The sequence below is a fragment of the Pollachius pollachius genome, assembly GCF_949987615.1.
Source record: "Pollachius pollachius genome assembly, chromosome: 18".
NCBI lineage: Eukaryota > Metazoa > Chordata > Actinopteri > Gadiformes > Gadidae > Pollachius > Pollachius pollachius.
The window spans coordinates 1,891,078-1,903,981 of NC_136951.1; positions in this window are offsets into that span (position 1 = coordinate 1,891,078).

Consider the following 12,904-nt stretch of genomic DNA (forward strand, 5'->3'; position numbering starts at 1 on the left):
CCTTCAGCTCCCTCGTTCCATGAGGATCCATCCCACCTTCCATGTCTCCAAGGTCAAACCTGTCCAGGAGAGCCCTCTGGCTCCCCCCGTTCCGCCCCCTCCTCCCCCTCAGCTCGTCGACGGGGGTCCGGTGTTCACCGTCCGGCGTCTCCTCCGCTCCCGCCGCCGTGGACGTGGGGTCCAGTATCTGGTGGACTGGGAGGGGTACGGTCCGGAGGAGCGCTCCTGGATCCCAGCTCACTTCATCATGGATCCCCGTCTTATCTCTGACTTCCACCGATCCCGGCCTGACCAACCTGCCCCGTCCTCCCGCCCGCCCGCTACAGTTCCACTGGCGAGTGGTTACTCTGACCTGCTGGGGAGAAGGAACTCCGATGTCGCGTCCTCCTCCTCTTCGGAGGACGCAATCTCTGAGGCCTCGGAGGAATTCTAACCCTCCTCCAGGCACCCTCCACCCTCCCTGTTCGATTTAGGACGTCTGGAGCCGTCCCTTGCCGGGGAGGGTACTGTCATGATCCGCCCCTGGTTTTCCCATTCACCTGCCTGCCACCCTGATCACTCCCAATTAACCCAACCACCTTCACCTGTGTTTCCCCTATATCAGTCCTTTCCTCCCAAACATTCCCTGCCAGATTGTCTCTTGTGTTTCACAGTGCTTTCCCGCGATTCGAATCCTGACCTACCACCTATCCTGCCTGCTCTCTGATCCTCGCCTGTCTGACTATCCTGCCTGCTCCTGATCCTCGCCTGTCTGACTATCCTGCCTGCTCCTGACCCCCGCCTGTCTGACTATTCTGCCGGTTCCTGATCCCCGCCTGTCCGACTACCCTGCCTGCTCCTGATCCCCGTCTGTCTGACTATCCTGCCTGCCGATCCTGAATCCGAATAAACGATTGACACTGTTCCACGCTCTTCGCCCGTCTGTGCACTTGGGTTCAGCCAAACGCTCACGTTACATTAGAGGGCTTAAGAGATTAAATATGTGTGCCTTATCTCGATGACGTTCTTATGTTTAGCAAAACCTTTGAGGATCATGTCAGTGATGTCAGAAGGTTGCTGCGACGACTGAGGGAACATAAAACTGAAACCCAGGAAATGTGACCTATTTAAAGCGGAAGTACGGTACCTTGGGAGGATTGTGTCTGCTGAGGGAAACAGGATGGACTCTGCTGATACTGCTGCAGTAAGGGCCCTGAAAGACAAGCAGCCAGGTACTGTTGGTGAACTAAGAGCAATATTAGGACTGAGTTATTACCGGCAGTACATCAAAGATTTTTCACTTGTTGCCTGCCCCTTGTATGACCTTCTTAAAAAACCTGCAGAGACTGAGACCCTCATCCTTTCCTCATCCTTCTCCCGTTACTATTCCCCTTTTTAAGGTAATAACCATTTGCAAAGCACTGTATACTTATGAACACATGTTGATAGCATTTTTTCCTTATGTTATGCTGGTTTTAAATGCATGGAAAAGACGTTTTTGTTGGACTTATTTGTTGTTTAGTTTCTTGCTACCTCAGATGTGTAAGCTAGCAGCCGGATACCTTGTGGCCACGCCGTAGAGTCTAAATGTTGACATTGGTGTCTAAGCGTGTTACTGTTTCATTTATATATTAATATAGTTGTGTCTAATTCATGTCATGGCGATGGAAATTGATAAGTCAACAAGTTAAAAATGCATTTCATTATTCAAATGTTCCATGATAACTTTGTTTGTTAAAAGCATAATTCCTCTGTCGTGTTTATTTAGTTAAAATAATAATTTAGATAATTTAGAAAATGTTTAAAAGACACTCATGATATTTGTGGTCCTAAAACTGCATATGTATACATTTGTCTGTTGTTTGTTTGTGTTGTTTAAAATAAGATTCAATACAGACGAGTGAAGGAGAGAGCTGCGTTTGTGTGTTCCTCATTCTTCTCCCGTTACTATTCCCCTTTTAAGGGCACAACAAATGCACACTTAACAAGATCAAAAATGTACAATAGAGACGACTAACATTCTGTTAATACTGGGACAGGTACACTTAAAGAATACAATCTTTATATTCAGCTGTAAAAGCTACCTGCCAACCAGGTTAAGTGAAATCAAAAGGATAATCAAACCCCAAATCTCTCATTGAACAGTATGGTGCCTTGTACACCAAACCACCTGACCTACTTAGCCCCAAATTGTACATCTAAGCATTCAACACACAATTCTCAGTATCACAAGCCCATAAAATAAGCTGTAGAAAATAAACAAAACAACCCCCTCTAAAACAGGGTTAAAAGAGACTATGATCTCTTATTGGTGAAATTAGAAAATCCCCTGAAGGTAAATGGTGTCTGAGCCATTGTCTCAACCAATTGGTTAACTCCCTTAACAACTCTACAAGCACGTGTCCTGACTACACCTAGTGTGTCTGATGGTCTGTGTGCTTGGTTGTCTTGGGTCTGTCTTATGTCAACTGTTGGTACTGCAACCGGACTATCACAATCTGAGGCACTGTCAACATCAGTCTGTAACTCGAGAGAGTCCTGAATTTCACTGACTTTATCACTTGCCTCTGCCCTCTGGTCTTTAACATCTACCTGACACATCTGGTTGTCTTCCGTTACATCACCTACCCATGATCTATGACTGACGGCATCTCCTGTTCCAATCAGTAACCAAGAATCTGTCCTATCCTCCAAATCCTCCCCCTCTAAAGAACTGGCAAGACCCACTGAGTCAGGCTCCTCTTCTGAATAATCAAAAGAGCTCTGATCTCCAATTATGATGACGGTATATACAGTCTCCGCCCACTTGTCTGCAAGTTTTGTTTTTCCTCTCTCACCTTTGTTGGTGAGGAGCACTCTATAAGTTCCCTTGACTCTCCTATTGTAACCCCTGGCCTGTTTATGCTGCTCTTTGATGGCATGTTCTTGTGCAATAGCTGCTGCCTCCTAGAGGTGTGACATGAGTGTGTTCACATAGATGACATAGTCAATAACCACCGAGTCCTGTAACAGCTGTTTGAACATGACATCGATAGGGAGCCTAGGGACAGGGCCAAACATAAGATGGAAGGGAGCATATCCAGTCGTCTCATGCCCAGTTGCATTTTATGCAAATGTTAAAGTCTTAATTTGTTGGGGCCACTGGGCCTTGTCTCTCAATGGCAACAAATGAAGCATATTACCCAGAATCCTATTGAACCTCTCAGATCCTCCATTTCCCATCAGATGGTATGCTGTAGTGTGAGATTCGGAGACTCCTGACAGCTTCAGCAGTTCAGCAATGAGCTCACTCTCGAAATTAGCCCCCTGATCCATGTGGATGCGCTCCAGAAATCCATAGACACAAAAGACGTTATCCCATATTTTTTTGCAACTTGTTTTTATTCCCCCCCAAAGCAGCCAGACAGTCTGATTGATGTGGGAGTGGGTGAGCGTCGTTGAGAGTTCTCGCATTCAGCCAACGAAAATCTGTGCAGATCGTCAAACTTCCATTTTTTTCCAATACCGACACCAATGGGGAAGCATAGTCACTCACAGACTTCCGTATTTTCCCTTGTTCCTCCATCTCTGTCAGGGTTTGTCACAGTGTCTGATACTGCGCAGGTGGAACTCTCTGATAAGGGAGACGGAACGGACGTTCATTGGTAAGTCGGATGCGATGGACAAAACCCTTTGTCTCGCCACAGTCCAATGCATGCTTTGAGAAAACATCATTATAGCATTCAATCAACTGCACTAACTCATCTTTCCCCTTGTAGTTAGTGTGACAAGATCTTTGGTCAAGGTCGCTGAGGCAAACATCTTGCAGCCTCTGTTCAAGGTTTGAAGGGTTGGTGGGTTTTGCATGTCCCTAAGGAGCGGTTTTCTCAACCTCACAGAGCCTTTGAAGATCTCAAAATCCTCTACAGCCAAGCAGGGTGATACATCAGCCAGTTTACAGTTTATTTCTAGCGTAATGGGTTTATCAGACAGATTAGTGACCTTCATGGGGACCCAACTGTTGCCCCACATCCGTGTCACCACACGGCCAACCATTAAGTTTCGCGGCATTGACTTAGATGAGGTGGGTTCAACAATGACTGCACTTCCTGGTGATATGGGTGCATCCTTTGAAAGCTTACCCCATACAAGATGGTCTTGTCTAGCCAGAAGAGTGACAGCCTGCCTGAGCTTAACTGTGCCAATTTTGTTTGGTAGTTCCCCACCCCTCCAACTGGATGTGTTCACCATGAGGTCCAAAAACTGCTCACACTCCGGAGAGGAAAAGAAACTGTCATTAGCAACTAGCCGACAATAATCATCACTGCCTTTTAGCTGGTGAATAGGAAACTTAATCACATTTGTGCCAATGATAATGTCATCCTGTTGGCCTGGTGATTAAGTTAAGGACAGGAACAATGCAACTCTCCCCATACACTTTCAGTTCAACCTCATGAATGCACTTTGGTTTAGTGAGTTTCCCTCCACACCCCACTAAAACCACTTCTTCACCCATTTTGTTTCGGCGCTGACAACATGCTTTCATCTAGCATCCTTTTCTCTGCTTCTTCGCTAAAAGTGCAAGCCATGGAACCTGAATCGAGCATTCCTCTCAAATGAAATTTGTTATTCACACTGACGGGAGCATAGAACAGTCCACCGTATGGTTCAACTTGTTGTGTGTTCTGTGCAATTACTTTCACCCCAGCTGGTGTGAGCCTGCATGCATTCACAAAATGCTGTTCAAATGTATTGTCCTTTATTAGGGTTATTTTTTATCACTCACACATCCCCTCCCTGAATGTGGGTAAATTAGTTTAAAGGCTGCTGCCCTCGGGGTGAGTTCGTGGCCAGATGCTCCTGTCTGAAATGATTATTCGGACAGTTCCTTTTGATGTGACCAGGTTTGAAGGAAGACAAACACAAGCGCTCATGTCTACAGTGAGCCAGGGTGGAGTGTTCAACAGACTTGCAAACCTTGCAGAATTTACTCTGAAATTGGTCAGGTGAGTGCTGTCTGATTGCTACATGATTGTTTTGAGCAAGTGTACGGTCAAGGAGGCCAATGAGGGTCTTCATGCAATTCTCATCAACCTGAGGGTTAGTTGTGGCACTCAGCTCAACCTGAACAGGCCGCGATACCAAACAGCTGGCTGAAGTCGATATGTCAGCTACAGTTGTTTGACATGAGCTGCCACAGGTCTAGCTGTAGTGAAATCCCCCGAAGTTTAATAAGGATTTTATCCAGGACTTTTATGACTTTGTGGCAGGAATTGTCTTATTAATTATAGGCGATTTTAATATCCATGTGTGTTGTGACTCCCGGCCGCTGGTTAAAGACTTCTTGAATCTCATTGACCCTTTTAACCTCACACAGTCCGTTATTGTCCCCACACATGAAAAGGGTGATACACTGGACCTTGTCTTTTCTCATGGCTTAAATGTGTGTATTAGAGAAATTTGTGACGTACCCTTCAAAGACAGACGCCCTAAACCTGTCACTGAGCCGTGGCTAAATGATTACACTTGCACTCTTCACACATGTAGGCATGCTGAGAGAAAATGGAAGAGGGATAAACTCCATGTCTCCCTTGGAATTTTAAGAGACTGTTTAGCTGAATACCAGAAAGCTGTTAAATCTGCGAAAACACAATTAATTTCCAACATTGTGTCCAAAATCAGCCATAGGACCCATGTTCTTTTTGATACTTTCAACCATCTCATAAATCCCTGTAACTCTCCTGTTGTTGTGCCATCAATCACTTTATGTGAACAATTTCTTGCGTTTTTTATTGATAAAATCTCTGCAATCAGGTGTTCACCTCCTATGTCCACCGTAGATCCAACTGTGTCTCCTGTATGCCCTACTGTCTTTGAGCAGTTTGACCCAGTGTCACTCTCTGAGTTATTGCAGGTGGTTAAACAATTGAGACCATCACAATATCCTTTAGACAGTATTCCTGCAAGATTACTGAAAGACGTGTCTAACACTGTTGGCCCATACATTTTAACATTAATAAACACCTGCCTTGCCTCAGGCTGTGTTCCAACTGCTTTTAAACATGCTATAGTTCAGCCCCTTATCAATAAACACAACATTGACCCCTCTGTTCTCTCCAGCTTTAGGCCCATCTCTAAGCTTCCCTTCCTTTCTAAAGTGTTAGAAAAAGTGGTTTTAGAACAACTGCAGCTACACCTGTATCTTAATGACATAACAGAAAAGTTTCAGTCTGGGTTTAAATCACGCCACAGCACAGAAACTGCACTTTTACATTTTTTTAATGATCTTCTCTTAACTGTTGACTCGGGGAGCTCTGCTGCGCTCCTGCTTTTAGACTTCACTGCTGCCTTCAACACAGTCGATCACCAGATTATTTTGTCTCGCCTGAAACTGTGTGTTGGTATTACTGGAAATGTCCTAAAATGTTTCAAGTTGCATCTGTCAGAGAGAACTTTCTCTTTTCAGCTAGGCCAGTACACCTCAGCTTCAGCCCCACTTGCCTGTGGCGTCCCTCAAGGCTCTATTTTAGCTCCAATTCTCTTTGCTTTATATTTGCTTCCACTAGGTTCCATTTTTGAAAAACACAACATTTCTTTCCATTGTTTCGCAGATGACCTACAAGTCTACCTGCCTTTTAAATCAAATAAGGATTCCACAAATGCATTGTTAAATTGTCTGAAAGATGTAAAAACCTGGTTGGAATTTAATTTCCTCACACCAAACAACAAGAAAACTGAGATAATTGTTTTCAGTAAATCTGATCTACTAGATGACATTGACAGTGTCCTTGGTCCCCTTGCCTCCTACAGCCGCCCTTATGTTAGAAACCTCAGTTATTTTGACAATGGTTTTAAATTTGACAAGCAACTAAGCTCAGTCGTCAAGACAAGCTTCTTCCAGCTGCAACTCCTAGCTAAATTAAAGCCTTATCTCCCTCGAAAGGACTTTGAGAGAGTCATTCACTTGTTTATTATGTCCCATTTAGATTAATGCAATTCTCTCTATTTTGGTGTGGACCAATGTCTGCTCCGTCGCCTGCAGCTGGTACAAAATGCTGCTGCACGTCTCCTTACAGGGAAAAGGCAATATGATCACATTACCCCTCTTCTGGCCTCTCTTCACTGGCTTCTTTTAGAATCAAGTTCAAAATTCTGTTCTTTGCTTTTAAATCTTTACATGGGCTGGCACCTCAATATATGTCAGAGTTGCTCTGCATTCATGCTCCAGTAAGAGAATTACGGTCAGCTCGGCAAGTGCTGCTGGATGTACCTAGGTGCAGACTAAAAACAAAAGGTGACAGAGCCTTCGCTGTGGCTGCTCCCGATCTCTGGAACAGTCTTCCCCTGAGTCTGAGAACTGCCCAGTCCATTGACCAGTTTAAAACGCTACTAAAGACTCACTATTATGCATGGCCCTTTAACACAAATTAACCTATTTTTTTGTTTTGCTTTGTTGCTATTGTTGCTTTTGCTGTTGTTGTGTATCTTTGGACTATTTGTTGTTTTGCATTGTACAGCACTTTGGTCAACTAATGTTTTTAAATGCGCTATATAAATAAACTTGACTTGGCCTGGAAGGTGGCTTTTCCTTCAGCTCAATCAGGTCGACATGTTCCTGTGTTTCACCAGCAGTCCACTGGTCTGGTGCTTGAACCTTAACACTGCAGCGAGAGAGGGATCTGGACAATACTTCAAAAAAAATCATGGTTACCTCTCGATGGGTTACATCAATGTGTCTGCCTTGTCTCTCTAAGCCCTCCTCAGCTGCATCGACAGCCTTGTTAAGACGAATCCAATACTCTACTGGGTTCTCTCCTGCTACAGGCACTGTGCCATTGAAGTCGGCAAGGGCATACTTGAACATGTAATTTCACCGAAATGTTGTTTCAGTGTATCCGTTATTACTTTTGGGTTCTCATGGGGCTTTAGTGATGAGTTGCTCCAGAGGCTTAGCTTCACCATGTCTTTAGCTCTACCCATTAATTTAGATAGAATCTCTTCAGACTGCTCTTTGAGTTTCACACCTCTCTTTCTCAAGTATCTATTCATGAACTCCTCCCACTCATATACAGAATGCTTGTCCGAGCCATCTCCTCTGAAAACAGGAGGCTCTTTCACATCGGACTGCATGACCAACTTCATACCAGTCAGATTAAGAGTAGAGTCAGCGAGTATCCGGCCTGCACCTGAGTTCTGAACCTGTGCGCCCTCATCCGTTTTCACCTCCCCCCTTTAATTGAGCTGATAGAGTCTGTCACACTTGCTGGGCGATGTGCGTGATAAGATCACTCAGAGCTGGGTCAGTAATGTCTGGAATTGCTGAAAGCATTTCAGTGGGTCTACTGTTAGGGAATAGACTATTAGTTAGCCTGGTGGAGCTTTAGGCAGGTGAGCCCACATTACCTGGAGCTCTAAGTGGAGTATTACACAGCTCACTTAAATATCTCCTCCTCCCAGAACTAAAAACAGAATCAACAGAGGGTACATTTTCTCCCCTTCCAATATAAAATGCTATTATAACTCTGCACCATGAACAAACGCCTACCACAAAGGAAATATACATGTAATTATATGTATAATGTGTTTGATTACAGTTAAATACAGTTGAATACAGTTGGAAAGTTAGCATGTTAACTTGTTCACTAAAACAAAATAATATTAAGCAGTCCAACTGCTAAAAAGCCACACTAACACAATGAACCTGTCTAAACACTTAAATATACACTAAACAGCTTAAAACATACATTCATCTCGCACTACACAAAGTACATACCGCTCTCGGTCAGATCCAATGTAATCTGATGAGAGCCGAGAAAACGATAGTTATGATATTATAACTCTAGTTCTATGATTGTATGCATAGCCATCTAGGCTTCGCCTTATGGGCTTGTCCCGTGCGTACACGCACACTGAAAATTTAATCTATGCACCAATCAACGTGGGCACCGGCCAAATTTCCAACGGCACTGTGTATTTATGCAGCGCATACCGCCGCTCATCCTCCACGCTATTCTTTCAGCATTTGGAGGGTACAGCAGGTGGGAAACTAGACGGCTACGCCTACCATCATCGTTCTATTTCATGTAGGCTACACCGTGTAGGCTTCGCCTTATGGGCTAAGGCGAACTCCTGCTGGACCCCTGTCAAAATACTTAAGTCACCAGGGCACATCAGACTCAAAAAAGCCAAGGATGTGCAAAACACAACAGCTTAATAAAATTCCTCCTAGATCAAGCAATGCGATGGATCAAGAAAAGAAAGTGAGTCTGTATTAACTCCGGCTCAATCCATGCCTCATGGAATCCATGAAAAGGAAAAGATAAACCAGAGTAATACGGTTTCCATTAGGGCCGCTACCACCGGGGGCGGAGCTATGGAGTCGAACTCTCCAATAAGGAACTTCTCTTGTTCGTTTCTCATTTAAAAAAACGGCGGGAGTGCTATACTGGCAGACGAATCCAACTAGTCAACTGGGGAGCCAATAGGAACCCCTCTAGTCTGTTTTTCATTTGAAAAACGGCGGGAGAGAAATACTGGCCAGAATTTGACAGAATTTGACAGAAATACTGTCAAATCCAACTCGCCAACCGGCGAGAGGATATTAACGATGCCGCTTAAAGAAACATGCCTATATTCTTAAGCCGTAGAAGGGGCCCCGGACTCCAACACAGAGTGGCCGAGTGAGCCCCTGGACATGTCTAACATGTAAAAACGGACAAAGGGGCCAGGGGAAGACCTAGACACAGCCACGCAGATGCCTTCCACCGAAACGCCTCTGAGTAGAGCCGTTGAAGCGGCCACGCCCCGTGTCGCGTGAGCTTTAATGCCCAACGGTGGCGCTAAGCCCTGCCAAGTGTAGGCTAAGAAAACACCCTCACATATCCAGCGAGAAAACCACTGTTAAGAGAGAGCGTGGCCCCTGTTGTGTGGAGCGGAACGCGGCCGAGCGTTTCACGTACTGTGCACGCACTGTGCGGCCAGCGCCCGCACAGGGCACATGAGATGCAACTCCGCCTTCGGGGGTGAAAAGCCTTAAGCACAAAATCTCTCGACCAGAAAGAACTGTTAATGTTCTCTGGGAGGAACACAGGATTAGGTCTGAGCAGCGCAAAGGAGCTGTCCTCGTTAAGCAACAAGGAGCTCGGGCTGGCAGACAGATCGGTCAACTCAACGGCCGGCTTGGCAGGAACCAAAGCCAATAAGAGCGCCATCTTAAAGGACAGGGCATCCAAAGGGGCCTGAGACAGAGGCTCGAAAGGGTACCTGGACAACCCGCGCAACAAGGTGGGGAGATCACAGCGTGGTGTATGCACGCGCAAAACGTTAGTTACGTATTGTAACTCTAGATTCTATAGGCGCAGCCTTTTAAGGCTATCACTATTGGGTTTTCCCTAGGTGCGAGCCGTTGCACTGAAAAATCTGTATTCCCCACCCACCAACAGCATCAATCACGTCCGCAGTCCGCAGATAGAAGCGGGCGCCGGCGGACGTTCTGCTCCCAATAAACAGCTTTTCTTCAGCTATTTAAAGGTCAATGAGGCCGACCACTTAAAAGGCTGCGCCTATACTCATAGAATCTAGAGTTACAATACGTAACTAACGTTCCATGTCGTATAGGCTTCGCCTTTTAAGGCTATCGCTATTGGGTTAAAGGGCGAAGCACGATGTAGTCTATGCCTGATTGGTCCCGTTCAGTACCATAAACACAGTTACATACGTGCCAGTATCATGCATCAGACGTAGCATAACCTACGCCATGCGTCTAACGGCACGTCATCAAAAAGCAGCTCTAATGTGTCTGATAAGACACAAGAGCTCTTAGCATGAATATTTGACTCCACCTCACATTGTGTTATATGCGAGGGGAATAGTCACACAATCACACTCACTCTGACAAAGCACCAAGTACCGAGTGTGTCATAGAGGCGCGACATATCTCTTAGGCAAAACCTAATAAAAGAGCATGGGGAAGCCCAGGAGGCGGCTGTGCAGATATCCTCCATAGGCATCCCTCTTTGCAGAGCCTCCGTTCGCTTCACATAACAGGCAAGCGAGCGTACAAGAGATGGGCTGTTGCTTCCTCCTCAGATTGATGAGGAGGGAGAGAGAAACCATTGAGTGTTATTACTCTCGATCTGAACGAGCTAGTAATACTCTTTGGTGTTAAAGCCGGGTTTGGGCGTAATATGGCCGAACTGCCGTCTCCTTGTATTCTAAGACATGAAGGGGCTACAGAGAGTGCAGACAGGTCGCTCACTCTCTTAGCTGATGTCAGGGCCAGCAGCAAAGCTGTCTTGGCTGACACAAACTTGAGGGGCACCCGGTCAAGAGGCTCAAATGGGGCTTTAACCAGTGCGCGCAGCACCAGTGTTAAATCCCATTGTGGACTGAGAAGACGCGTCACGGGTCTCTCTTCTCACACCTTTTAGGAAGCGCTTCATTAAGGGGTGACTAAAAGCAGTTTTATCCCCGATGCCTTCGTGGCATGATGAAACAGCAGCCGCGTACGTCTGCAGGAGATGGGATCACAACCCCTCTCTGTGCACCATTTCTTGAAAGCCGCCCATTTAGCCGAGTAACACGCTTGGGTGGAGTCAGCTCTGGCACCCTGGATGGTCCTTATGACCTCCTGGGAGAGGCCGAGACCCTCTAGGCGCTCGCGTTCAGACGCTGGAGGCAGGGAAACCACGGTGCACTCGTGCGTTGCGGTGCTATGAGAATTATAGACAGTCGCTCCTCTTGGGCTCATTCCAAGACTTGGGGAATCAGAGGGACGGGTGGGACAGCATTAAGGATTGTGTTCGGCCACGGTCTGTGAGCGAACGCATCCACCCCGAGTGGGGGATTGTCCTTCGCGCTAAGAGAGAACCACAGCTCGCACTGTGTGTTCTCCCGTGTGGCGAATAGGTCGACCTCCGCCTACCCAAAGTCACTCCATATCTGCTTGATCAGGTCGTGGTGCAGAGTCCAGTCTCCTGGTTGGGGACCCTCCCTTGACATTACGTCTGCCCAGGGATGGACTGGGACAAAAATTTGGCCCGGGACTTTGGGATGGAGAGGCCTTTTATGAGACCGCGGGAATAGCGTGCGTAGAATTTTGCCACGGTGTAAAATAATAAAAACTAGTCCTTATCCGTGGATATGTGCATTGCAACTGCATGTCAATGTTGGGATGTGCATGTGTTTAGAATATTGTGAAATATTTTATAAGCAATCTTGTCCATGTACAAAATATTAGAAATTGCATGTGCCTAGAAAGGTAAATCAAAGCTGAAAATGATCTAAATAGTGCAAGATACAATTATTTTAGTGGAAAAAAATTGTCATACACATACACATTGTCTGCTGGTTACTGCTTCACATAAATCACTAATCAAGCTTTTTTTTAACCAACGTTTGCATTGACAAATTAGAAAAATGGCTCTGTCAGTCTCTGGCCAGGTATATATTGAGGGGCTATGCAACATTTCAGAGTGATAGGTCAAGCCATTTAGGAGAAAAATTAGGACACACACACAGACAGACATTCCTTAATTGATATAGTTGGATTTATATAGTTAGAGAAAACAAACAGCTGGTCATCAAAATAATCTGGATGTAGAACTCGCTCTGCTTCCTCTCTGCTGGACCCTGAATCTGCCGGTGTAGAGCTACATCTGCATGAAAATGACAAGTAACAAATAATTCTAATATAGCAGGCCAATACATTAAAGACAATAGTGGAAATTCTCTTAATTTATGTTTTTTTATAATTTCAAACGTAATCTTATGCTTTAATTCCTATTCATAAAACAAAAACAAAACAGACTGTCCTACCTCACATCATCAGCAAGCGCTGGAGCACTTCACTGGTCTCTGCAACTTTGTCAATGACCTCATCGTTGTCTAGAGACATCAGGATCTCTTTTTCGGTGCACATTATAATGAAGGCCTCAAGACAATCCTG